At 44.6% G+C, this 23,931-nt stretch overlaps 1 long non-coding RNA gene across 1 annotated transcript; it reads left to right on the top strand.

Annotated features, from left to right (window-relative positions):
• The first annotated feature begins 12,491 nt into the window (after window positions 1-12,491).
• Window positions 12,492-23,851, top strand: LOC125719574 (uncharacterized). The gene is made up of 3 exons (XR_007385114.1): window positions 12,492-12,529; window positions 21,077-21,242; window positions 23,539-23,851. It is a non-coding gene; the product is annotated as an uncharacterized LOC125719574 (long non-coding RNA).
• Window positions 23,852-23,931: the final 80 nt, after the last annotated feature.

Genomic DNA, 23,931 nt, shown 5'->3' with positions numbered 1-23,931 from the left:
CTCAGCCACTTTCAGAGGAACGGGCTGTTCTTTCCTGCTTTGTTACCACCGGTAGATGCATTTGCACAACACACAAAGGAATTCTCACCTCCTAATGCTCGAATGACGGCCTGCTAACCAGCGTACGGGAGCGAAGGTCAGTTATCCTTATTGAAACGAGCAGCCCCTCAGTCAGACCAACTCATATTCCAAACATGCATCGCAACTCTCGCAGAAATGCTGCATTCCATGCGACGGCTGCTGACAAAAGCCTACTGCCCTGGCCCTCCGGGACTTGTGAACTACTAGTTTGGGATTAATTCCCATTTTGCATGTGTAAAGATGGAAACGCTGCTGGAACCCTCCACCACCCCCCCAGTCCCCCCCCCCACATCCCTGAGGGACAATGGGCAAGGTATGTGGGGCCGTGGAGCACTCCGGCAGATTAGTGAGATGTTTAGAAGCCTACAGAGCTAATTACAGAGTCCGTCCTCCGGGCTGTAAGCTTTTCAGCCCACTGCAGCTATACAAAAATGACAAATCAGCAGGAAATAAAAAATTATGTATTCGCCATGTTGCTTTTATGCTGCCCCTCCTCCCTCACGAGTTTAGTAAGAACATGGGTTCAAATTCTTTCTCTCAAATGAAAAGAATCTACACTAAATGTCACCAATGGTCCCAGTAGGACACGTTAGGATATCCCATAATGCACTGCTTGGGCTCTGCTTAAGTACAGACAGCAGGGTTTCACACTACACCTTTTGACCTGAGGCAAAAATCGGTTAAAATAACAATGATGTAATGTTATCAAACTGTATGAACAGGCAATCTTTTCAAATACGGAAGTTACTTTGGAGGAAGTCTGTTACGCAAATCAGGAAGGTATGTCACTCTAGGTAACACTATATCACTTGTCCTCCTGAAAAAATCCTGGCCACCTGCAACACCTTTCGTTGTCTCTCTTAAATAAAGTTTCATAAACACTTTAAATGCTTCCTGTCCCAACTGCGCTCACAACTCTGCTCTTCAGTCATCGCCTCATCGTTTACTTCATCTTTTAGATCCTCACTGCTTTATGTCTGTTTGGGATGGGGGGCTTTGGGGGGGTCACTGCTGTTTGTTGACCCTTAGAGCTGGGATCCAAATGGCCTGGCAAGTCCAGAAGACTAGAGCTACAGTACGGCCAGGACAAGCCAGCGGTTGCACAGGAAAAAGGGTGAAACGTCAAGGTGACCCTGTATCCCCTCAGCAGTCCTGTTTGCAGAGGTGGAAGTTTCAGGTCCAGAAAGTAAAAATCCTAACCAGGATTTTGTTTCAACCAACCAGTTAAGTATAAAGAGTCACAGTGATATAGTACTCAACTGGTTGCTTGAAACAAAATCTTGGCCTGCATCTTTACTTTCTGGACCTGAACCTTCCACCTCTGCCTGTTTGTAGAATTTGGGAAGAGCCACAGCCAAAGGTGGAGGAGGTAGGATAGCAAGGATGGATGCTGCACAAAATTCTAATTTATCCCCTTGAAAAATAACTAAACACCTATAATTCTTAATTGTACTGGAATGACTGATTTGCTACAGGTCGCTGAAAACCAATGAATCTGACTGGACTCTTTTAAAAATGTTTAATTAAGTTGCTTTAGGGTAAGTTCTCCATCAGGTCACGCATTTAGTTCCTGGAATCCCTAATAAGTTCCTCTAGTATGGATCCTGCAGCAGATGCTACCTAATCTGTTACACTGACTCCACCAGACATCTGTTGGCACATATGAGACCGGAGGACTGTCCATCAGCTAGCTGCTATCATCCAGGAAATGGAGCTGAAATATGAATGTCAGTGCCGAGTCGTGACCTTCTGAATCCTGAACATGCTTAAGTACTTTGCTCGAAGGCTCAGCTTTGGTTTGCCTCCTCTTGGGACTCGAGTCTGCGACTGTTCCGTCACACGGCCAGCTACAGTCCCCTAGCAGCTACACCACCTGCCGCCGCACACAGCCAGACGGTGATGTCAAGGGGCCGCCACTTTTGTTAAATGTTTCCTCGTTTTGCGGATCTTCAGTTGGCCGTTGGCTTTCACCGCTTGCTGTTTGCGACTAATTAAGGAGCAGATTACAATCCTCCTTCATTGTTGAAGAAGCATTGTAATCTGCAATTAATTGAGTTGTGGACACTCCTGGAGAAAAAAGTCCAATTTCAGAGCTACTTAATCACTTTAAAAGCTTTTGGTGGTACATATAATTAAACCATTTTAAGGGAATTTAAGCATTGTACCATATAAACTATCAAAGTGAGGGAGAATATCCCACTGAAAACAAGAGTCTAAGTAAAAATTCATGTTATCTGAAAAGCAAAACTCCATCCACTCGAATTGATTGCAAACAGGTCTTCCTAAATATGCAGCACAAATCTTGTGCTTAGAGAGCAATGTAACCGAATTGGCAATTCCATTCATCAAAGGACGTGTGGCTTTGGACACCCGAGACATCTGATTGGCCGAAATCCAGTCAGGAGTCTCCTTTTGGCCTCTCATTGGCCGTTGTTTGAATGAGGCTTGGCCAATCGCCTGCGATGCATCATCTGCAGTGTCCAGTTGTAAATGTGGGGAGCGCATGCATGGGCCCTTTCTCCATTGTGAGGGCCGGCCGGCCCCCTTTTTTTGTGTTGGTCAGTTTGTCCTTCTTTTCTGGCTGAGGCCCTTTCTGAGCAGGGGCTCAGCGAGGCACATGAATCGGATCCAGGGGTCCCCAAAACCCCCATATTTTTTTGGACAGGAGAAGGAAATTCTCTGCTGTTGCCCATCATACGCTGCTGCATCACCTTTAATCACTTTTAAGGATCAGATGTTATGATTTTCGTGGCACTGTGTTGGGCTTCAGTCCTGGGGGGGGCTGGGTCAAAAAAAAAATCCTGCTTCACAATATTCACACCACCCTTTGTTGTACTTGTGAAAAGTACAAGTCGTTCTGAAAAATAATGCATGTCATTGGTTACCATGGTGAATCGGCTGTGGTGGTACCCCCGGCAGGATGCTCTCTGGATCAGGTCTGCATAGGCCCGGCCGTTACATCCAGTCCAGCAGATTTTATGGTTCCCAATATTTTTCTGTTGTCAAGAAACGCAGCACACGTGATTTTTCGTGAGGAAATATTAAAGCAGAACAGAATAATCTTCACGTATGGGAGTGACTGGATGTTTCCCCCGAGTTCCTTCTCAGAAGGTTGGAGAAAATAAAATCTGGATATTTTAACGAGGATTACTTTTAAAAAGGAACGCTTGGGTAGTCGCTGTTTTAGGGTGATGGATGCACGTGAACGCCACACACCGGCCTCAATCGGGAACGCGTCACGTTTATGGCGTTCCTGGGTGCATCGATCCTGCGAACGCGGAGCTTAGCTGTCAGCTCTGCGCACAGCCTGTACTTGTTGCAAGACGGGTCTTGGCAGAGGAGGACGAGAGAGATGGATGAAAGTGAGATCTAGACAAGAGACACTAAAAGGAATATCGTACTCTGCATTTCAGCTCGGTACGCATTACATTAGGAAATATATGTTTCTCCAGGATATTTTACCGTGGAAATTAATCACATCAGTTTGGCAGTTACATTACTATTCATAAGAGATTTAAAGAGAGGGAGCGTGTTTACAGCGGCAGATAATCAGAAGTTATAACTTTCTCTCAGTGGATATCATGGCACGCTTTCATTATTTGGCTGCTACATCTAGCTTGTAATTTCTCATTGCATGTCATAATTTGGCTGTGCTGTTACATTCAATTATTTTTCATCGTTCTGCTGTTTATTTATTGCTACAGCCGATATGAGTTTAGGAACCTTACTGTAGTTAATCTCAGTGCCCCCCTCCCCCAACCCCCGCAATTCCAGCTGACTCTTACTAACGTTTTGAAACAAAATCTTACTTTCTTTACCATTTATACGTGTATGAGTACAGGCACACTGAAATGCTTCTTTTAACAAATCCAATCTCTCCGCTGAGACAGGGGCATGGATACCCTGGCAGATTCCGTCGGCCCCACATTCAACAGGGGCCCTTGAATAGGAAAAATAGGGTCCAAGGTGACATTTTTTCAGGGGCCCCTGAAAATATAATTTATAGGTACACCCCCTACATATGGCTGAGAGTGAAGCTTGGGGTCTGAGCACAGGGTTGGTGTCCCTGAAGCATTTTTTTGGGGGAGGGAGGGGGCGGGATAAAGGTGTTGCTGAAGGGATCCAACAGACTTGTGACTATCCTGCCAAGCAGGGGATTCAAACCTGCAACCTTCTGATCATAGGGCCTTACCCACTGAGCCACATGTTCACATGCGTGAAGAAGTCTCGAAGCTGAGGCTGGTGAGTTGGTTAGGGCATGCATGTCCGTCCCCCCCCCCCCCCCATTGGAAGACCATCGACTCCTTCAGACACCACACAGAGACACACATACTAATGTGCCCTTATGTGGACTGGGATATTCGCATCTGCCAGCATGTCTGTGTGTCACATGCCCCATTACACCCACCTGCCCCCTGGTCTCCCCTCCCATAGACCCTGCAATGAACTGAATGGTTTTTCCACACCAACACCAACAACCCCCCCCCTCCACACACATACCTGTGGCCCATTAGTGCCATCTCTTTCCACTTTAATCTGTCATGTGACCATTAGGTACCTGAACAACTTCATTAAATCATTCAGATGTATGAATAATGGGTTTATATAAATGGAAAATGAAAACCTATACAGCATGTAAAATACCTTGATTATATGTGAAAATATAACGCCTATTCGGTTTTGTTCAATTATAGGTTCATAAGCCTTATTTGAACCTATCAAACATTTCGAACAATCTGGAGCAGGACCGGCTCTTGGCTATAGCACAGAATTGGTAGTTGTCCTGGGCCCCAGAGTCACCTGTATTGCAGAGTAATAGAATTCTGGGGGGGGGGGGGGGGGGGGGGCGCTCCCAGGTTGAGCTTTGCCTGGGGCCCCTGAAAAGGTACCAGCCCTGACCTGGAGCTAAACACTCTCAGAACAATACAACTGGTAACTTGCTTCTACAAGACCCCCTTCACCTTTAGCCTTGGAAATTCTTTGTGTGCCTGCGACCAGCACCTCCAGCATAAGAACATCGCCAGCAGCACCCGTCAGATTAAAACACTAACCTAACCCAACCTAGCCCATCCCGAACCTCATAGAGCCACCAAACACCAGGTAGCCAAGCAACCTTGTAACAAAAGCTCATAATCTTAACACTTGGCCAGTAAAGATTTTTACATGAGCAGCGCTCATTATTTATGTGCCGATTTTCCCGCTCATTTGCCCTCAGCTGGCTGCGCTGTATATTTGTTTTATTTTGTTATGCTCACTTGCTTATCTGTGAATGACCCGTTCGTCCAATGGGAATTTAATACAGTGACACCTGGTGGCGAGATTGTGTAAGTCCCGTAATTGCAGTTGAGAATAATAGGAAAACATACAATTTTCTTTTTTTAAAAAAAAAAAAAAAAAACAAGCACCAAGTCTTTTCAACTTCAGATAAAATATACAGTTACTTGCAGTTTGGTCCTTTTTTTGTTGCTGTTTATTTACTTAAGCTCCGGGTTCAATATAGAATCCATCAGCAGTGTCCCTTTAGTGCTGAGACAACTGCCCGCATGACCGTGCGATCCACACTGCCACACCGGAATAACGGAGCACATGAAAGAGGCTGTAAGTATGCTGTCACAGAGATTGCCTCTAAACCCAGCTACTGGAGACATGGTGATGTAATTTCACTAAGTAAACAGAGAGGCGCAAACTGGCACATGTAAACACCCAGTAATACTCACAGCCTGATTCCCTGCGAGTCCGAGAGGCATAGAGATGAGGGAGCGGCGGCGAACGAAAGGTTGCGGGCTAAGGGTGGCGCTGTTGTGCCTGTGAGGCAGATGTTTCAGCAGAAGCATTTTTGGGCCAACTTTGGAAGCCTAAGCGATGCTGCTCCCATCTCGTGATATTTTCCACAGTGAGGATGTCAGGAGACAGAGGTGGGTATTGCTGTGAAGTGTGAAGTCAGGGCACCGTTGGTGGGGGGAGATTATACAGTAGGAAACTCTACAAAAGCCCCCGACCTACCAAACCATTTTTCACTACTGAGGGCCACATTCACCCAACCAGCCCATCAGGAGCATCTATCTCCACATGCCAAACATCCACAGAAGCATGGAGTCAGCCACACAGGCGTTTGGCTCACTACCTCCATCTAGGAACCACATATCGGAGGTTGTGGTTTTCACTTTATCTGGCTTTGTCTTCATTTGTCGTCTGCGTTCCAGCTTTTGTGTATGCCGATTTCGTTTGACAGTTCCTGGTTTGAAAGTCGCCGAAATGATAAACGACTGAAAGTGGATTTCTGGATTTGCATCGACCCACCCGGTTGGCCACAGTGTATTAGCCTCCACTCTAAACACATTCAAATAGTAGGTGTAACAGAAGTTCAGTATAGTGTCTCAGAGATTAATGCGTTTATAGAAAGATGGATACAGGAAGTTCACAATAATAAAAGTGGAGATGAATAGTATTGAAATAGTATTAAAAACTGCAATGGTGGCGTAGATTTTAAAGGTTGGCAAAGCTTTGTAATATTCACCATCCCATCAATAAAGTAGGTTTTTGCTGCCATTTACTACACAGTCGTTTGGCTTTGAACAGGTTCCAGAATGTTCTGCAGAGCTGGGATTTCTGGCACATCTCCTTCAAATGCAGTAACTCCTACAAAAGTAGGTAGAATGGGGATCTAATTCAGAACTAGCATCTCCCACAAGATCCACGGAGAACCCAAGCCTCCCCGAAAGCAGATGCAGTGGCTGATGGGATCTAATCAACCAAGGTAAGACAAAAAAACAAACTTCAGAACTTGTGCCTTGCCTTAGCTCTCAACAGATGTCTTTCCAGAAAGGCCAGAGACCATTACCCTGCAGGAAACACTACACCCATTCCATTCAGCTTTGATGTCAGCACAAAAGACAGTGTACCTTATTTCAGTGATGTGTTATGTATTTACCCCCAATCAATCAGTCCGCTACTAGCAGGCCGCAGCTATGGTCAAGGTACCAGAACTCACTACATTTGAATCAATGAAAATAATGAGGTTACTAAAAAATATGGTGAACGGTAATCAGTATGGCCTTTGCCCCTGCAGTTCTCCTGTCTTCATGATATCCTTAGTTCTTTTTAACCTCCTCTCCCTGCTGTGCCCGTCCCTCCCTCCTCTCTGCATGCAGCCTCCCCCCCCCCCCAAACCCCCGCCCTCATCATTCCCGTATGCTGCGTGCCCAAGAGGAACGGCGCTAAATGATGCATGAGGGTGTGCGTGTGGGTCAATGTATGGGAGGACAGTAACTGATTGGTCCCTGGGTACCGAGGTGAGCCATCAAGGGCCGCTCGGCATGGTGGAGAGGAAGTGGAGGAGTGTAGCGTGTGTGTGTGTGTGTGTGTGTGTGTGTGTGTATGGAGGGGGGGCGGGGGGACAGAGACAGGGGTAAATGAGCCAGGGGCTGATGAGGCAGATTAAGAGTGGATGAGGAAAGACAACAGTGAGTGAGGGGGGTGAGCAGATGGAGAGGGGGTAGGAAACACGGAGGAAGCACAAACGGACATTCGATGGGGGTCTTCCACGGGCCTCCTGGGAGAAGCTGCACATGGGTGGGATGGAAATAAACAAAAATGTGACCGAAGAACGGTGCGACAGACACAGGCAAGATTCACAATCTGGAACACAGAACTCGGAAGACTTTTTTGTCGGTAAGTGTGAACATTCAGAATTGGTTGTGGTTCAGGACAATATTACAAACGATTTGGCAGAAACACTTCACTGTACAATAAACACAAACACCAAAGAACACAACAGAAAAAAATCACAGAGCAAACATATCCTCAAACAAAGAGTTTGCATACAAAAAAAGTTTTCCCAAGTTAGACTAAATGCCTATCTCGTCAGTTCCTGTAACTGACAAACAGTAGAGTACGGCAACAGGTCATGAACATACATGGCAGCGTTACATTGATTACAAATCACTATCTGTTGAAACCATTCAGTTTCAATATCTTTGCTGAGTTACAACTACTTTGCACTAAAATCAGTCCTATCAGAACTGAGAGACTCTACAACTGCTCCCCCGTAAGGCTGGATTAAGTAATGACTTGATCCAAGACGAAAACAGCTGATGTCAGCACGTTCATGCTGGTTACTGCAAAGGGGATTTCTGTGATTTTTGTAATCTAAATATACCTAAGAATGGCAAGATTGCTGCTGTACATCATGCTTGTCATGGGATCATTACTTAAATCAGTTGAGAAGGAGACAGATGGCAATCGGTTGCCGTGGGCTCTGTGACGGAGAGAACTGAGGTTCATTCAGAGAAGAGCAAAATTTCTCTTCAAAAAACTACCTCCAAAGGCTACTTCTGAATGTTGGCATCTTAAAGCCTTGAAGGACCAGCCTTCATCCCCTGACCTGCCACCTCCAGCGACTCTCTAAAGTCACCCATCCTTATTACGCTTTCATGGCTGTTGACAGGAGAATTTATCCTTTATAAAGAAGTGGATGTCCTTCTGGGTAAATCCTTTCGAAATAATATTTATTGTCTACTTACACATCTTTTACACACGTTTTATTTATTCATTGAGCTGCATATTTAATTTAACAGTTAAGCTGACAGGCAGCATGATTGCACAGTAGGTGGTGCTGTTGCATCTCACCTTCAGGGTTGAGGGTTTGAATCTCATCCTTGGCTCTATGTGTGTGGGCTCTGCACATCCTTCCATGTTTCTGCTGATTTCCTCACATAAAAACACACAGTTAGGCAAATCAGTGTTCCTAAATTACTCATACCAACTCTGCAATAGCTGAGACGGATGGATTTCATTAAGATAAAGTTCTATTAATATGATATCAGAAGTTATAAATCCTACTAAACACAGCCAATCACGGCTTGCTAGGGGGAAAAAAATCGAGTGGTGGAATTCTGTGGTAGCATTCAAGGCAACTTCACAATCTGTTGCTCCACTAGATATTCATTGGTACCAAAGAAAATAAAGAAACACTGGCCCCCACAATGGCAGAAGTGAACACACACCCCCCATCCCACACCTCACCACCTCCTGCTACAAGAAAAACACTTGGGAACTATCTCCTTAATTTGTGTTGTTAGGGCAACAATGGTTAACACCAACAATAGCCAGCCACAGGTCAGCCAGGGCTGCGGAATGACACATTGTTGCGCTATTGTCGGCCTGCCGTATGTTTGTCAAATGGGAACCAAGATGCCATTGGGGAGAAGTCAACCAGTGAACATTAACCCATTAGCACATTAGCCGCTTCTCCAGAAAGACAGGACGCAGGAGGTAGGAGGGAGTGTAAGGAAGGAATTGCTTTTCGGGGGTGGGGGTTGGGGGAAGGGCACTCCAAGAATTTGGTTCATTCAGGCCCACTGTGCTTCCTGATGCATGCGTTCCCACACCCACCATAGACGGCTCACCAGTCCATCCTATGTCCCTCCTACCTCAAAGATGTCTTTCTAAACAGGATAACAGAAAGAAGTGATCCTCTCACTGGGAGGGTATCAGCACATTGTGTTGTATTTTACTGCAGGGATTGACTCCCACCCTCTGTCACTAGTTGTGCTTCCATGTAGGACCCAAATGGTGAATCCATTACTACTTGCCTCCTTGACCTTCTTCAGCACCCCTTCAGGGAGGAACCGGCATCGCACGGTGAGGACAGACCACACAAAAAGCTGCATGTTTTGGGAACCTTTTTTTTTCAGACGCACTCAACCTTGGCTTTGTATTACTGGTGGAATTTTCCCCTTAGAGAAAAATATTTGGGTACTCCTGGACTAGCTGATATATTTCACATACAACATTTACACATGGCCCACAAATATACTTCATATACTAACATCTACACAGTGACTCACCCTAGGTCCCAGGTAACAGGGAAGCTTCGCAGAACTTTATCCAAATTTACGGTAAGGTATTCCCAGATTTGGGAGAGAACCTTCTTACTGTAATATCAATGGAACGTTACTTTCACATATTACATTTTAACAAAGGTTTTATCAGTATTAACACGGTGACATTACTACGTGAACATGCTATTAATGTAATTAGCATCAAAAAGCATTGTTTTACGATTGCATTGTTTTACGACAGTGCTCCATCTGTGTTCTTTAAACATGGCGTCCAGCCTTAAATCTGTGACCCTTTAGGTATAAGGTTTGCGTATCATCTACAGCTCTACTATCTCTTCTATGTGTTTATGTATTATTGCAGTGGGGTAACATTCTGGGAACGTTTGGAAAGCTTGACGCTTTGAATGTATTATTTCATTTCTAGAATGAGCCATCGCTAGCTGGGGTGCCCCCCCCAAAACTTATCAGATGCATCTAGCATGGCAAGAAACTCATGTCGGCCCATTCGAAACAGACACCAAAATTCTTGTAGAGGACGGGCTGTGTTTACATCCATTAGCATTGTTTTTCTTCCATGACTGTATTCTTGAGGGAGTGATCTGCGAGAGGAGGTACAGAGGGAGCGGGCACAGGAACAGACCCCCGGGAATAAAGACATGCAGTGTTCAGTTGCTCTTTACCCCCCGCCCCCCACCCCATGGCCCCGCCCCCCCACCCCATGGCCCCGCCCCCCCACCCCATGGCCCCGCCCCTGCTGTGAATTGAATTCTTTGGGGTGGGCGTATTTCTGGGGTTCTGACAGTTTTTCGATGTGAGCGTGTGCGATGGGCAGGAAACATGCAGACTCAGCTCCTGGGGGGGGGGGGGGGGGGGGGCACATCTCATGAATAAACTGTAAATGCAATGATACAAGACACACATCAAGTGGAGAACATTGAGATGCATCATCCAGCCATCATCTGACCCATCTGCTCACCTAACCACGGAACCCCAGCTGCACTTCCTTTTGTGGCATCTGCTGATCCGGGGAAAGAAAGGGGGGGGGTGGGCTTCTCATAGGAGTCATCTTTAAGGGCCCCTCTCTGTCACATGGAACGACCGGCCCCTGTCAATTGACACTATTGATGACCCTGAAACCCTCTGAGATGCACTCAGCGCAAAAGGCCAACTGATCATCTGTCAGTCCATCACAGGCGCTGGCCGTCGTCCGTCTTTCTGCTGCTGACGGCCGCATTATTCGGCATCGACGAGCCGGGCTGGGGCTTTCCGGGTTCGAAACTCGATTATTCAAAGCCAGAGCGTTAAGGGGGGTGGGGCGGGGGGCATTCACACAGTTCCTGTGATGTTCTTCTTTGTGGCATGAAGGTATGTCACTTCAGATGCTGAGAATGCAAACGTGGCAAATAAACATCATAAACGGTATGAAGATGTTATCAAAATATATAAAAGAATCAAAGATGTGATACAAATCAATTAAATGGGAACAACAGATAAAGTTAAAGGTCAAGTCTTTACATGAAATGAAAAGGCAAGTCATTGAGAGAAATCCCATAGATAAAGGAACACTGTAAAATAATGTGTTTGTTCATGGTTATAATCTGACGTGTGAGTCAGGACAGCTGCAGACTCTTCCTGAGTTTTTCTTTCAATAAGGTGTTTTTTTTTACAGTCATATCACATTTTGTATTGTGTGTAAATCTGAGGGCAGAGTTTGAAGAAGTACATGCATCATGTTTCAGGGCTGGATGAAAGGGGTTGGATGATGGAGCGGTGTGTGTTGGCGGGGGTGTATCGCATAGCAGCTGGTATGGAGCACAAATCTGTTCTGCTCTGAGCCAGACCCTCCCCCCACCCCACCCCTGGTCGAATTGGGTCTGGGGGGGCCCACTTCTAACATAATGGCACCCACCTTTAAAGCTATTTCTCCCCCTCTGCTCAAAAATGGGTCAGGGGTGGACGATTCGGCCCAAATAGTGTGGAGGCGACGGTCAGCTTCATCGTAGCTAACCAGAGGAGGAATGTTCCGGATTCCGCTACTGGTTTCCCGCTCTTTCTCCGTGTCAGGAAATCGGGAGCCCTGGGACACTGACCTCTGACCCCCATGATTGTGTGTTGAGTATTAGGGGCCAGCCTGTCTGCATATCGCTGAGAGAGGCACAGGAAGAGATGAGGCGTTTAAGGGTGCATTGCATCACAGGATACATGCTAACATGCTGAGATCCTCAGGTTCACTGATTCTGGTGGGTATAACCATGGACGGAAATGATGGGATGGATGAGGGAGGCTGTAAATCCCAGCCCAGTAATCAAAAACAGCCAATACAATCCCCTGCACCCCCTTAAATAGGTGGCGACCTCAACCACTATGCTCAACCCAAAGTTATACCTTTGCGTATAACCATCTACTAAATGCATAATACCAATAGCATCACCACCCATACAAGGTCCAACGATAATTCGGACGCGAAGCTGTCCGTTTCATTTCTAACAAAAAAGCGGATTAGTATGCCCTTAAACCGCGTCCTCTTTGCGCCACCTCCTGGACATTTGTATGCACAACAGCTTCACTATTTGACTTGTGAGTCCTCGGAAGACCTCCGGCTTCTCGTAAGTGCTTTTCGAAGCGTTTCTCCTGGTCAATAAGCTTTGCTGTCCTTGAGGGGGCGGATAATTAGCATCGGCCTCCGTGGCAGATTAATGGAAGTGCTGCGTGCGCTGCTTTTCAAGCACAAACTGCTAGCCCCCCCTGGGACTCGAAGATGCTGGTTTGACCGGACCCAAGCGGATGGCGGGGCGCACGGCTTAGCCGACCGACCGATCCCTTCTCTTTAATAATGAAACGGTCGGTCATTATCGACGGACAGGTGGCCTAACCTGCAAAGATAGTCTGCACGGTAATTTTTAAAAGATCAATTGAGATCCTTAGCTCAGTGTGGTTATTGCTGGAGAAAACAATCCGAAAAAAAATTATGGGCAAACAAATATTGTCACGGTGGTGAGGTATTTAATAGACGTATTGGAAGTATAACAAGCCAGTCGGAATAAATCCATAAATTATTTCTTAATAGCCGAAGTTTCCTTTCTCATATATAATCAGGGAAATTTGATTTATTTAATCAAGAGTAAACCATTCACTGCAAATTCCGTAAAGCCTGAAAGTATTTATCATGCTCATAAACATAAACCTGTTTAAACATATGACTGCATTGATCCTCATGGTTTTTCTGTATGGTGTAATGAGTTCGGTTAATCCTATGTGTTATTATATATACGGACTTGAAAATGCGTGTTTAATCTTGTCAGTGAGTGATTGACTTAAACTCATATTCAGAAATGACGTGTGATCCGTGATTAATGTTTTACTGTTTATAAACAAGCTTACAGGATGGGTGGATCACGCCCTGCAGTTGGGAGCGGCTGTCCCGTCACGCAGCAGGGATTTGCTTGCAGATGGTCCACGGTGGACGCTTGCATTGATTTTTTAGACGAAGAGGGGACCATTAGACACAATCGATTTATCGGCCTCCCAGAAACTGCACTGAATATGGACAGGGAAACAATTTTATTCCCTTCCCGGAACCGTTTTGATGAATGTCAAATAAATGTGGCTGTTTAAATTAATTTTACAACACTATAATCAGACGTGCTTATATAAAAGTAAGTCTACTGTTATATCGCAATAAATCACATTATTTATTTTATTTAAATACTTGTCAGCTGGTATTAAATGGTCTTGTCCATTTACTTGGTCAACGTCCAGTAGATGGCAGCAAAAAACAATTTCACGCACATTTTCATAGTATTTGTTTAACAGAAATACTGGAATGTTTGCGTTTGTGCAATGTTTCCTCCCATAGTCCAGGAACATGAGGCAAAATGACGTCTCTAAAATACCCATAATTATGTCATTTTAAGTGCCCTACGATGAGAAATTTTGTGCGAAGTCCCAAGCTCACCCTGTTCTGGATCAGGGTTATGAAAAGTTTATATGGATTAGTAAAGTTGAACATTTTAGTGACAGCGATTTTTATCGTTTTTAAACTGTTAAAACAAGCTTTTCGCAAAGACTAACTCAAAGCTACTAGTGCAAGTACTAGGAGAAACTTAATACCTCCCAATTTTGACTGTCTGACACACTGCGCCAGCGTGTTAATCTTACTGTGTGCTAATCGTGTGATTGTAGGTACTAAGCATTAAATGGGGCGCTTTGTCACAAGTCCTGGGTCAAAAACCCCAGTGGAGAAGAGAAAAGAAAATAAAGTGACCATTGTAATGCAAATAGTGGTGATGTTCCCACATCGGGCTTTCTGGTGCCGTACATGCATAAGCTCACTATTTTGATAGCAACGAGAGGTGTGTGTTTGTCTGTCTGTGTGGGACTTGGGGTAGCTCTCTCGTGAGGAGAGTGAAGGTCTCTAGTTTGTAATAAAAAAAGGGTAGCACTTTATTTGGGGTAGTGGGAGGCAAAAATACTTAGTGATAACTCAGTTACTGCTCAAGTACAAATTATGCACAAATATAGCTGCTACTTGAGATGAAAGATGCGCCCCGACTCATTAGTGATGACCGAACACGAGATCAGTATGTAATTCTGTCATTCATGACTTAAGTAATTCCTGCAGTGGTTCATTCAGTAGTTCACAAGAGTTTACAGAAATAACAGACATAGTAACAAATATAATGCATTGTTTCAGATGATAGATGTTTCAACAAACATGAGATCAATATGTGATTGTGGTTAATTAATACACCAGTAATGATGCTACATTATTTGTGTCCCCCTCAAGAAAGGTGTTACCGGTTTAGGTAATCAACATGTCGCTGCTTGGAAATGACATCATCTGAATAGGGAAAAGCAACAACTATGCCAAAGTTCTGTTTGCAGCAAAGTCAGAGTTAGCTGCCACTAGCGCAGGGTGTTACTCATGCAGGCTCCGCCCAGGCTCCGCCCAGGCTCGGGGAGGTGAGGTGTCCGGGTGCCTTCAGCAGTTTGCCAGCGTTCCTGGCTGGTTTAATGTGTGTAAGTGCTGATTAGCAAAGTGGAAGCGCCACATTCCTCGTTAACGTACTTGGCAGGTACTTTTGTCGTTGACTAACTTAACTCTTTAAACAGTTTTGGAGACACATAAGTTGACTGGTTAACTTTCATCAAGGGTACAACTCTGGGGCACCAGGAAGCTTGTACACCACCTTTTGGCCACAAACCAGACTCCTTAGTCACTACTCCCCCTTGTGTTCATGGATACTTTGTAGTTATAAATTATAACTGTGCATCACCGAGAATAACTGCAGGTAACGAGTTTGCTGTAGTGGTTCTTCTGTCAACGTTGTTCATTGATGTGTTTTTAATATTACAATTTAAATTAGTTGGAGTAAATTTTGTTCCAATCAAAATAAAAAATTGAACATTTGCATGCAGCAACACCACCGTAAGCAGCTGCTTTACCGCATTAAAAATGTGTAATCTTCTTAGGGGGTGGGGCACAAAACTCTTTTTGCAAACTGGAGACCTGTGACACCCAATGGCAGCTCTTCTGCAGGGGGTTCACATGGGCTGAGTGATGTATTTAAATTAAGACAATGTGGAAACTCTTGTTCCCCTTTGTCTTTCGTTCTGGCTGGAAAAAGAAAATAGCCTTGCTTAAAATAGGTTTGAGGCCAACTGCAAGGTTATTGTCTGGTATGTGTGTGTGTGTGTATTATATATAAAACACACATACATTATTATACACACACACACACACACACATATATATATGTATGATATATACATGAATAGTTTTTCTGTTTGCAATTTGCAAGTGTAAAGCAATAATTCATGTAAATACCACTTATGTCCGTTCCTTTATGTCCCCAAATAAATCTGTATTGAGTCTTAAACATTATGATGTTGGCACGGCACGCTGGTTAACACCCAGCAATTTTCACACCATAAGCAACTATCTGTGCTAGAGCGTTTCAGAGAAGCTGCTTAAGTGAAATTGCCTCTCGCAGTTGTCATGTATTTGTGTTCGAAAGGACTGATGGGTGACGTGATTCAGAGGTCTCTTTAGAAGCAGTGTACATTCCATGAAACCTGAAGTGTGTGCGTTGAATCCATCACATTTTCCAGTTGGAATAAACATATAAGTACAAAGAGTACAAATCCAGACCAAGATTTTATTTCATCCAACCAGTTGAGTATAAAGAGTCACAGTCACAGAGGACTCAACTGGTTGGTTTAAACGAAATTTTAGTCTGGATTTGTACTCTCTGGACCTGAAATCTCCACCTCTGTTGCTACGTTATTGAGAACTATTTTTTCAAATAGCGCAAGAAAATAGTCTGTTCTAAAACAAGTTTTACCTGAAATACTAAAGTTGGTCCATCCATTTTCTGTAACCACTTGTCATATGCAGTGCTGCAGGGGATTCCGGAGCCTATTCCGGAGGCTACAGACCAAAAGTTTCCCTGCTAATTTGAAATGTATGTGGTATAATGTAATGTTCGTTGCACATATTTTCTGATTGAATTATTTGTTAATACGCAGATGGTTGTGCAGTGCAGAGAAAACCTTTGTATGATTTGAGAGGTAACTGGGAAAATGCATGTGATCAACCATATTTCCATTTATATTTTCCAATATTTTATCATTTAATAATATAATTTCAATAGATAGTTAGATAGACAGACAGATAGATAGATAGATAGATAGATAGATAGATAGATAGATAGATAGATAGATAGATAGATAGATAGATAGATAGATTACAACCTTCAAAGTTACTGTACTGCTCTAAACAAGTATGTAATGCCAGGTTCTTCTAACCGAAATATTTGTCATGCTTTAATAGGCCCTGCATACTTTGCCTGGGGAAGAATCATCTGTAACCCAAAACTCTATAATCTTACCTTTCCCTGGTTTCTGAAGCAGTGCTGAAATTACCCAGAACACAAAGAAGCTTGGAAAGGCTGGGTAATAGGAGGTACATCTGTGTTACCTTATCTGCAAGGAGATTAGAAGGTGAGAACCTGGAAACGGAGAATGTGCACCAGCAATGGGGGGAGCGAGGTGTTCCCCAACACAAACGACAAGGCTGTCAGACAGGGGGGGGGGGGGGGGGGGGGGTGAAACCTGCCATTGTTCCTGCACGAAGAACAGTGGGTTAATCCTCTGGGTACTGCATGCAGCAGGTAGCATGTAACACTGCATTTGTGACTGAAAGTTCAGAGCAGCCTGTAAATCTGAGGTTAACTGCTGTAATAAATTTTCCTTGTAAATGTTTTTGCTTTGTATGAGGTTTTGCGTAGATCAGCTTCTCAGCATAAAAACCTGAGAAAAAAACACCTTTGGAGTTGGGTTCTATACTGGATTGCAGGCTTATGGGCAGAAACAAATTTGGGGGGGAGGTCCCCTTCCGGGGCGGCATGGTGGTGCAGTGGTTAGCACTGTTGCCTCACACCCGGGTTTGAGTCTCCGCCTGGGTCACATGTGTGTGGAGTTTGCATGTTCTCCCCATGTTGTCGTAGGGTTTCCTCCGGGTACTCCGGTTTCCCACCACAGTCCAAAAACATGCTGAGGCTAATTGGACTTGCTAAATTGCCCGTAGGTGTGCATGTGAGAGTGAATGGTGTGTGAGTGTGCCCTGCGATGGGCTGGCCCCCCATCCTGGGTTGTTCCCTGCCTCGTGCCCATTGCTTCCGGGATAGGCTCCAGACCCCCTGCGACCCAGTAGAATAAGTGGCTTGGAAAATGGATGGATGGATGGATGGGTCCCCTTCCATAGGTTTTAAAACTAATAATTATGCTACCTGGCGAAATGCCTGGACATTAGCAAACATGTTCAAATTCATTATTTTGCAACATGGCTACATGTCTGCTGATACACACAGACACACACACACACACACACACACGCACACACACACACACACATACGTCATTGATATATAATATATGTGTCTGTGTGTGTATGAATTGAAAGCTTTAGGCAAATATGAATATGCAGTGTTTGCCTAAACCTTTATTTTGATCAGATTTTGATCTGTCTGATTTACTTGGCAATATTCATTCAAGGACATGTATCACAATGTTATCACACATAACACACAGTGTTATAACACATAACGCACAGCGTAATCACACACAACGCACAGTGTAATCACACATAACGCACAGCGTAATCACACATAGCGCACAGCGTAATCACACATAACGCACAGTGTTATAACACATAACGCACAGTGTAATCACACATAACGCACAGTGTTACCATGAACTGGTCGCTCGCAGATGCAACTGAATCGGATGCGAAAAATCTTTAGTTTACAAATTCAGGTTAATCACCCCCCCAGTGCTACCCCAGCGGGGAAGACACCACGACACACAGCACGTAGGCTTGTTCCTGCTGTCTAAACAAGCCAATAGACCCAGCGGGGCACCGTTCAACATTGGGATGAAAGTAAGCGTTGTTTTGGTGGGGGTGGGGTGGAGTTTAGGAACCGCCAAAAGTCCACCTTGTCTCAATGCTCTGCCACATTGACAACAAGGCTGAACTTTGGAGCTATCGGCAGAGGATCACACCGCCCGGTCACTCTCATTGTTTTGGCTCGTTTACAGTGCAGACTTTACACTTGCCGGTGCGCACCTGACGGAACCAAGAGGCGTTACTCCATGCTAAACGCTCCAGCCTCTGATTGAATAAGACACTCTGGCCACAGTTTTGGCTCAAGCTAGACTAAGATCAGGGAATGTCTGATGTCGTGCCTGATGATAGGGACAGACTGAATGCATAAATGAAGACGTCTGGTCTCGTCTGTGGTGGCTCTGCAACACGGCTAAAGTAAAGCTATACCATAGACTGCAATGAGTTGTCATCGTCAACAACTTTGCATTCTTAAAAAAACATATATTGAGTTGTGATGTCATGGTGGTGCAGTGGTTAGCACTGTTGACTCACACCTCTGGGGACAGCGTTCAAGGTTTCGTCACGGTTCCATGTGTGGAGTTTGCATGTTCTCCCCGTGTCGTCGTGGGGTTTTTCCTGGGCACTCTGGTTTCTTCCCAGAGTCCACAAAACACGCCGAGGTTAATTGGAGTTACTAAATTGCCTATAGGTGCGTGAGTGTGAATGGTGTGTGAGTGTGCCCTGCGATGGGTTGGCGCCCATCCATGGATGGATGTTTTGAGGTGACCCACTATGAAAGATCCCTTTGTGGTTACAAGAAAGGAGTCCAGAGGTTAATTACTGAATAAATGATACAAAAAATAATTGTAAAAAATGATACCGCAGCTGCAGCTTCAGACTAGCCAGCCTGTCCTACGGCAAAGCTTGGGCTAAGAGTGATACTCAGGAGAAAGACTTAAAAACACTGAGCTCTGGCTACCCAGAACCTCAAAATCAATCCATCGCGATCAACATGATGAAGTTGGGGTCTGAATTCTTTTAGTTTGAGCTCCACCATTGGTACAACATCAGTGTGATGAAGGACTGGCATTGAAACGTTTGTGCTGAACCCATGATGAAAGATTAAAAGCAGGCAGTTCGGACCCGATATTCATTATTTGGAACAACGAACTAGAAATCTGTGGGGGTGGCCTGTTATACCTGGGGTGGTATAGTCTTCCCGTGGGTTTCCTGTCCTAACGAGTGCTTCTTGTGTTTGTATGGTCTTCCTGTGATTACTTGGGCTTCCTGTGTTTGCATGGGCTTCCTGTATTTGCATGGACTTCCTGTGTTTGCATGGGGTTCCTGTGTTTGCGTGGGGTTCCTGTGTTTGCTTGTGGTTCCTTTGTTTGCATGGTCTTCCTGTGTTTGCGTGGGGTCCCTGTGTTTGCGTGGGGTTCCTGTATTTGCGTGGGGTTCCTGTGTTTGCGTGGGGTTCCTGTGTTTGCTTGTGGTTCCTTTGTTTTCATGGTCTTCCTGTGTTTGCGTGGGGTCCCTGTGTTTGCGTGGGGTTCCTGTATTTGCGTGGGGTTCCTGTGTTTGCGTGGGGTTCCTGTGTTTGCGTGGGGTTCCTGTATTTGCGTGGGGTTCCTGTGTTTGCTTGTGGTTCCTTTGTTTGCATGGTCTTCCTGTGTTTGCGTGGGGTCCCTGTGTTTGTGTGGGGTTCCTGTATTTGCATGGGGTTCCTGTGTTTGCTTGTGGTTCCTTTGTTTGCATGGTCTTCCTGTGTTTGCGTAGGGTCCCTGTGTTTGTGTGGGGTTCCTGTATTTGCGTGGGGTTCCTGTGTTTGCTTGTGGTTCCTTTGTTTGCATGGTCTTCCTGTGTTTGCGTGGGGTCCCTGTGTTTGTGTGGGGTTCCTGTATTTGCGTGGGGTTCCTGTGTTTGCTTGTGGTTCCTTTGTTTGCTTGTGGTTCCTTTGTTTGCATGGTCTTCCTGTGTTTGCGTGGGGTCCCTGTGTTTGCGTGGGGTTCCTGTGTTTGCGTGGGGTCCCTGTGTTTGCGTGGGGTCCCTGTGTTTGCGTGGGGTTCCTGTGTTTGCGTGGGGTCCCTGTGTTTGCGTGGGGTTCCTGTGTTTGCATGGGCTTCCTGTATTTGTTTGTGGTTCCTATGTTTGCATGGTCTCCCTGTGTTTGCGTGGGCTTCCTGTGTTTGCATGGACTTCCTCTGGGTTTCCTTCCGCAGCCCAAGACCTGTGATCCATTGACATACTTTCCAGAGTGTCCATCCTTATGCCCTGTGCTTCCTGGGAGGGATGTCAGCCTACAGCATAGGAATGGATGATGCAAACACGCATTCAAACACCAAACACACACACACACACACACACAGGTTTGTAATTATATCTTTGTTGGGAGTCTCCATTCATTTCTATGGGGAAAACTCTAATCCCAACATGACGACTTTAACCCCAACCCAGCTGAAACCTTAACCATAAGTAACCAAATACAAGACTTTTGGCATTTTTAGTTTTTTGATTACATTCACAGATCTTTGTGGGGAACATTTGGTCTCCACAAAGTAATATAAACATAATGCACGTTATGCATTATTAAACCGGTCCCCATAAGGGAAAAAAAACTGGTATTTATCACGTTATGCGGACATTGTGTCCCCATAAGGATAGGTATACCCGCTCGCGCGCACACACACACACACACACACACACACAAATATGTATCCAATGTGTATTTAATGCATCCATCTCGTTAACCGCTCCTGATGTTCAACAGAATGCCTGACGTCTAAGCAGAGACTGGAATGTCCAATGAGTGCGTTTCCAAGTTCATATGTCTTTGATCTTTGTCATCTGGTCACATGTACGGAAGATTTAAACCCAAGGAATCCTGGAGCAAAGCTGCCGATGAACCTCAGCGAGAATGAACTCTAAAAATGAAGGTAAGTTAAATGTCCTGGTACCACTTCATGGTTCCTCTTATATTACAATATATAAATCAGGTCTCTGAACTAAACAATTATACACTTAATATTACCGATATAAAAAAGTTGACATGTACAGTACTGTGTAAAAGTCTTAGGCAGTCAAAAAATGTTTAAATGATCTTCACATTGGTGCAAAACTATGATAGCATTTCCTGTCAAAGCCTGGCAGCTTAGCCATGTTAAAACCTTCAAAATAGCCCCGTATTTACAGCAACTGTCTTACACACAAATATATTTTCAAGTACTTATTCAGCCTGCTTCGCTGATCAATAGGTCATTGAGTTATGTAACTAATTAAATTAATTAACCAACTGAGCTTGTGATGAAATTTAACAAATATATGGAATGGCTGAGTCTCCTCTGCAGAGAGGTTTGGGAACTGAAGTGGTATCCATCTTGCCATCCAACTAGGTATCAGTTTACAGAGACATTTTTTATTTTGTGATACTGTTAATTTGTATGTAATGTTGCTGAGCAGATTTGCACTTATTGCTCAGATAAGTAGCTGTAAACATTCTCTTTTTCATTCGCCTAAGACTTTTGCACAGTACTGCGTGTACTAGGCAGGAAGAACAATCTCAGTGCCAAATTCATCTACACATGCTCTCCATGTGAGTCTTCATCACACTGCTTGCTATATATAGCCACAACAATGTTCTCTTGACGCGCAGTCATGTTCGGGGCTTAATCGCGGCCCTATTTTTAGCAGCAGGTTGTGGGGGAACAGAAATAACCTGGATGGTTTGGATAAATGCCACCCCCCCCCCTCCCCCCCCCACCTAAGGGGGCCGTACTGTAAGGGTGGGCACGGCACTATCGATGGGAATGGCAGGCCAGTGCAGATCGGGCTTCTAAGGGAGAAGCGGACATGTGTAGCACTTGATAGGGCGGAAATAGCGGTAGAGAGTTGCGATTGGCTGGGAGGGTCATGTGAGCGGTTGGAGGCCACGTTGAATTGCTGGGACACCAGTTGGGACAGAAAAGCCTGAACACGCTTATGGCACATTCAGTAATGTTCTCTCTCTAATTACCACTGCTGTCATACGAATTCACACATAAATCAGCGTTTCCCAAGACAAGGTCTCCTTATTATGAGCACTGGGATTTTGTTTTATCAAAATGGGTGAAATCAGTTGGGTAACAGAAGTGAAGAGCTCGGCAGAGAGAGACGACAGGATTGTGGGAAGGAATCGTGTCCTGTTGTAAATGGTTAAAACCAGCTTTATAACCGGTGGAGCTGCTATTTGGCAGGAAGCTAGAAACCAAATTGCCAGCATTGTTATACACTGATAAGACACATAGCCTGAAGCTGTAGCTGTAAGGGCTAATAAAACAGGAGCTGCTTAAGGGAGCTGCTGACAAGGCATGATGGGAAAGTGAAATGATCTATTCAGCAATATCAACTATCATTTTTTTAATCATGACTCTCGCCTGATTATGTCTGAGCTGACATGTGCTGTCAGGTGTCTGATGATATCACTTTAGCATCTGCTATCAACCGGGTCTTTCTTTACAGTTATATTCCTGAATTTCCCTCTGGAGTTAATGAAGTACATCTTAATCTTAATCATGTACTGTGTTTTGAATCTGGTCAATTTATAAGGTGTATATGGACACTCAAGATTACCCAGGGATGTAGACTGGGGGGGTTTTAATTTAGTGTTATGATTTACTTTTTAGACCAAGGACCTTCCAGCTTGAGGATTCTATCATCCAGCATTATATTAACCAGGAGAGTATACAGGGGCGGGGTCACAAGGGTAGTGGGCCTAGCTGAAAGCTGATTGGGCCCCAGAGTACCTCCTCTGCTGTCACTCACCGATTTGAAACATATCATTGGTTAATACATATCATATCATAAAACATATCATTGGTCCCCTGTAATATAAATATTTATTTTGGTGTATCTGCTCATAAAGCTTTCTTGGTAAGGCAAGACAATCGTTCAACACCATGCCAAATTCTGACTGATCAAAATTTAAAAGAGGGGGGAAAAAACCTAGTGTTACCTAGTTACATAGTGTTATTTCAAAATCATGGTGTTTTTTTTAACATGAACATAGAGAGTGAGGTTGATGAATCCTCGTGATACTATATGATTGTACTGTATATAGTCCTGATTGTTGACTTCTCGTTCTCGTATCTTATCTGCTGCTGGCGCGGTTTCCCGAATATTGTTGACACCGTGGAGAGCCGTATGGATTGGTGGTGGTGGCGTGCAGATAACCCAGCGCTGGTGTCACTTCCACAGCAGGTCAGCCTATCTGCTTGGACACGCCGCTGACTCTGCGTGGCTGACCTTGGAACCTCACCTGACATGAGGCATTTACCAGCACAGTGAGCCACGTGGGACTTACAGGTCACTGCCATGAAGTAACACTTACACAACTACCCCCCACCCCCTCAAAGAAAAAAAACAAAACAAAATAGATCTCAGCGTCATGTCAACATCTCAACTAGCAACTTTGTGTATACATTTTTATATTTTGTGCTTTTTTGACCTCATATAGTACCACCTTTTGGCAGCTATAATAAAGCTTTCCACTACTTCTAAATAAAGACAATGGTACAACAAACATAGCTGCACTGTAGTTTTTAAAACAATACAATTTCTGGTTGATTATGAGCCCAAGCTTAAAATGAA

Source organism: Brienomyrus brachyistius, chromosome 23, assembly GCF_023856365.1.
Source record: "Brienomyrus brachyistius isolate T26 chromosome 23, BBRACH_0.4, whole genome shotgun sequence".
NCBI lineage: Eukaryota > Metazoa > Chordata > Actinopteri > Osteoglossiformes > Mormyridae > Brienomyrus > Brienomyrus brachyistius.
Note: the sequence above shows the minus strand (reverse complement) of the source record. Positions and strands in the feature narration are given on the sequence as shown.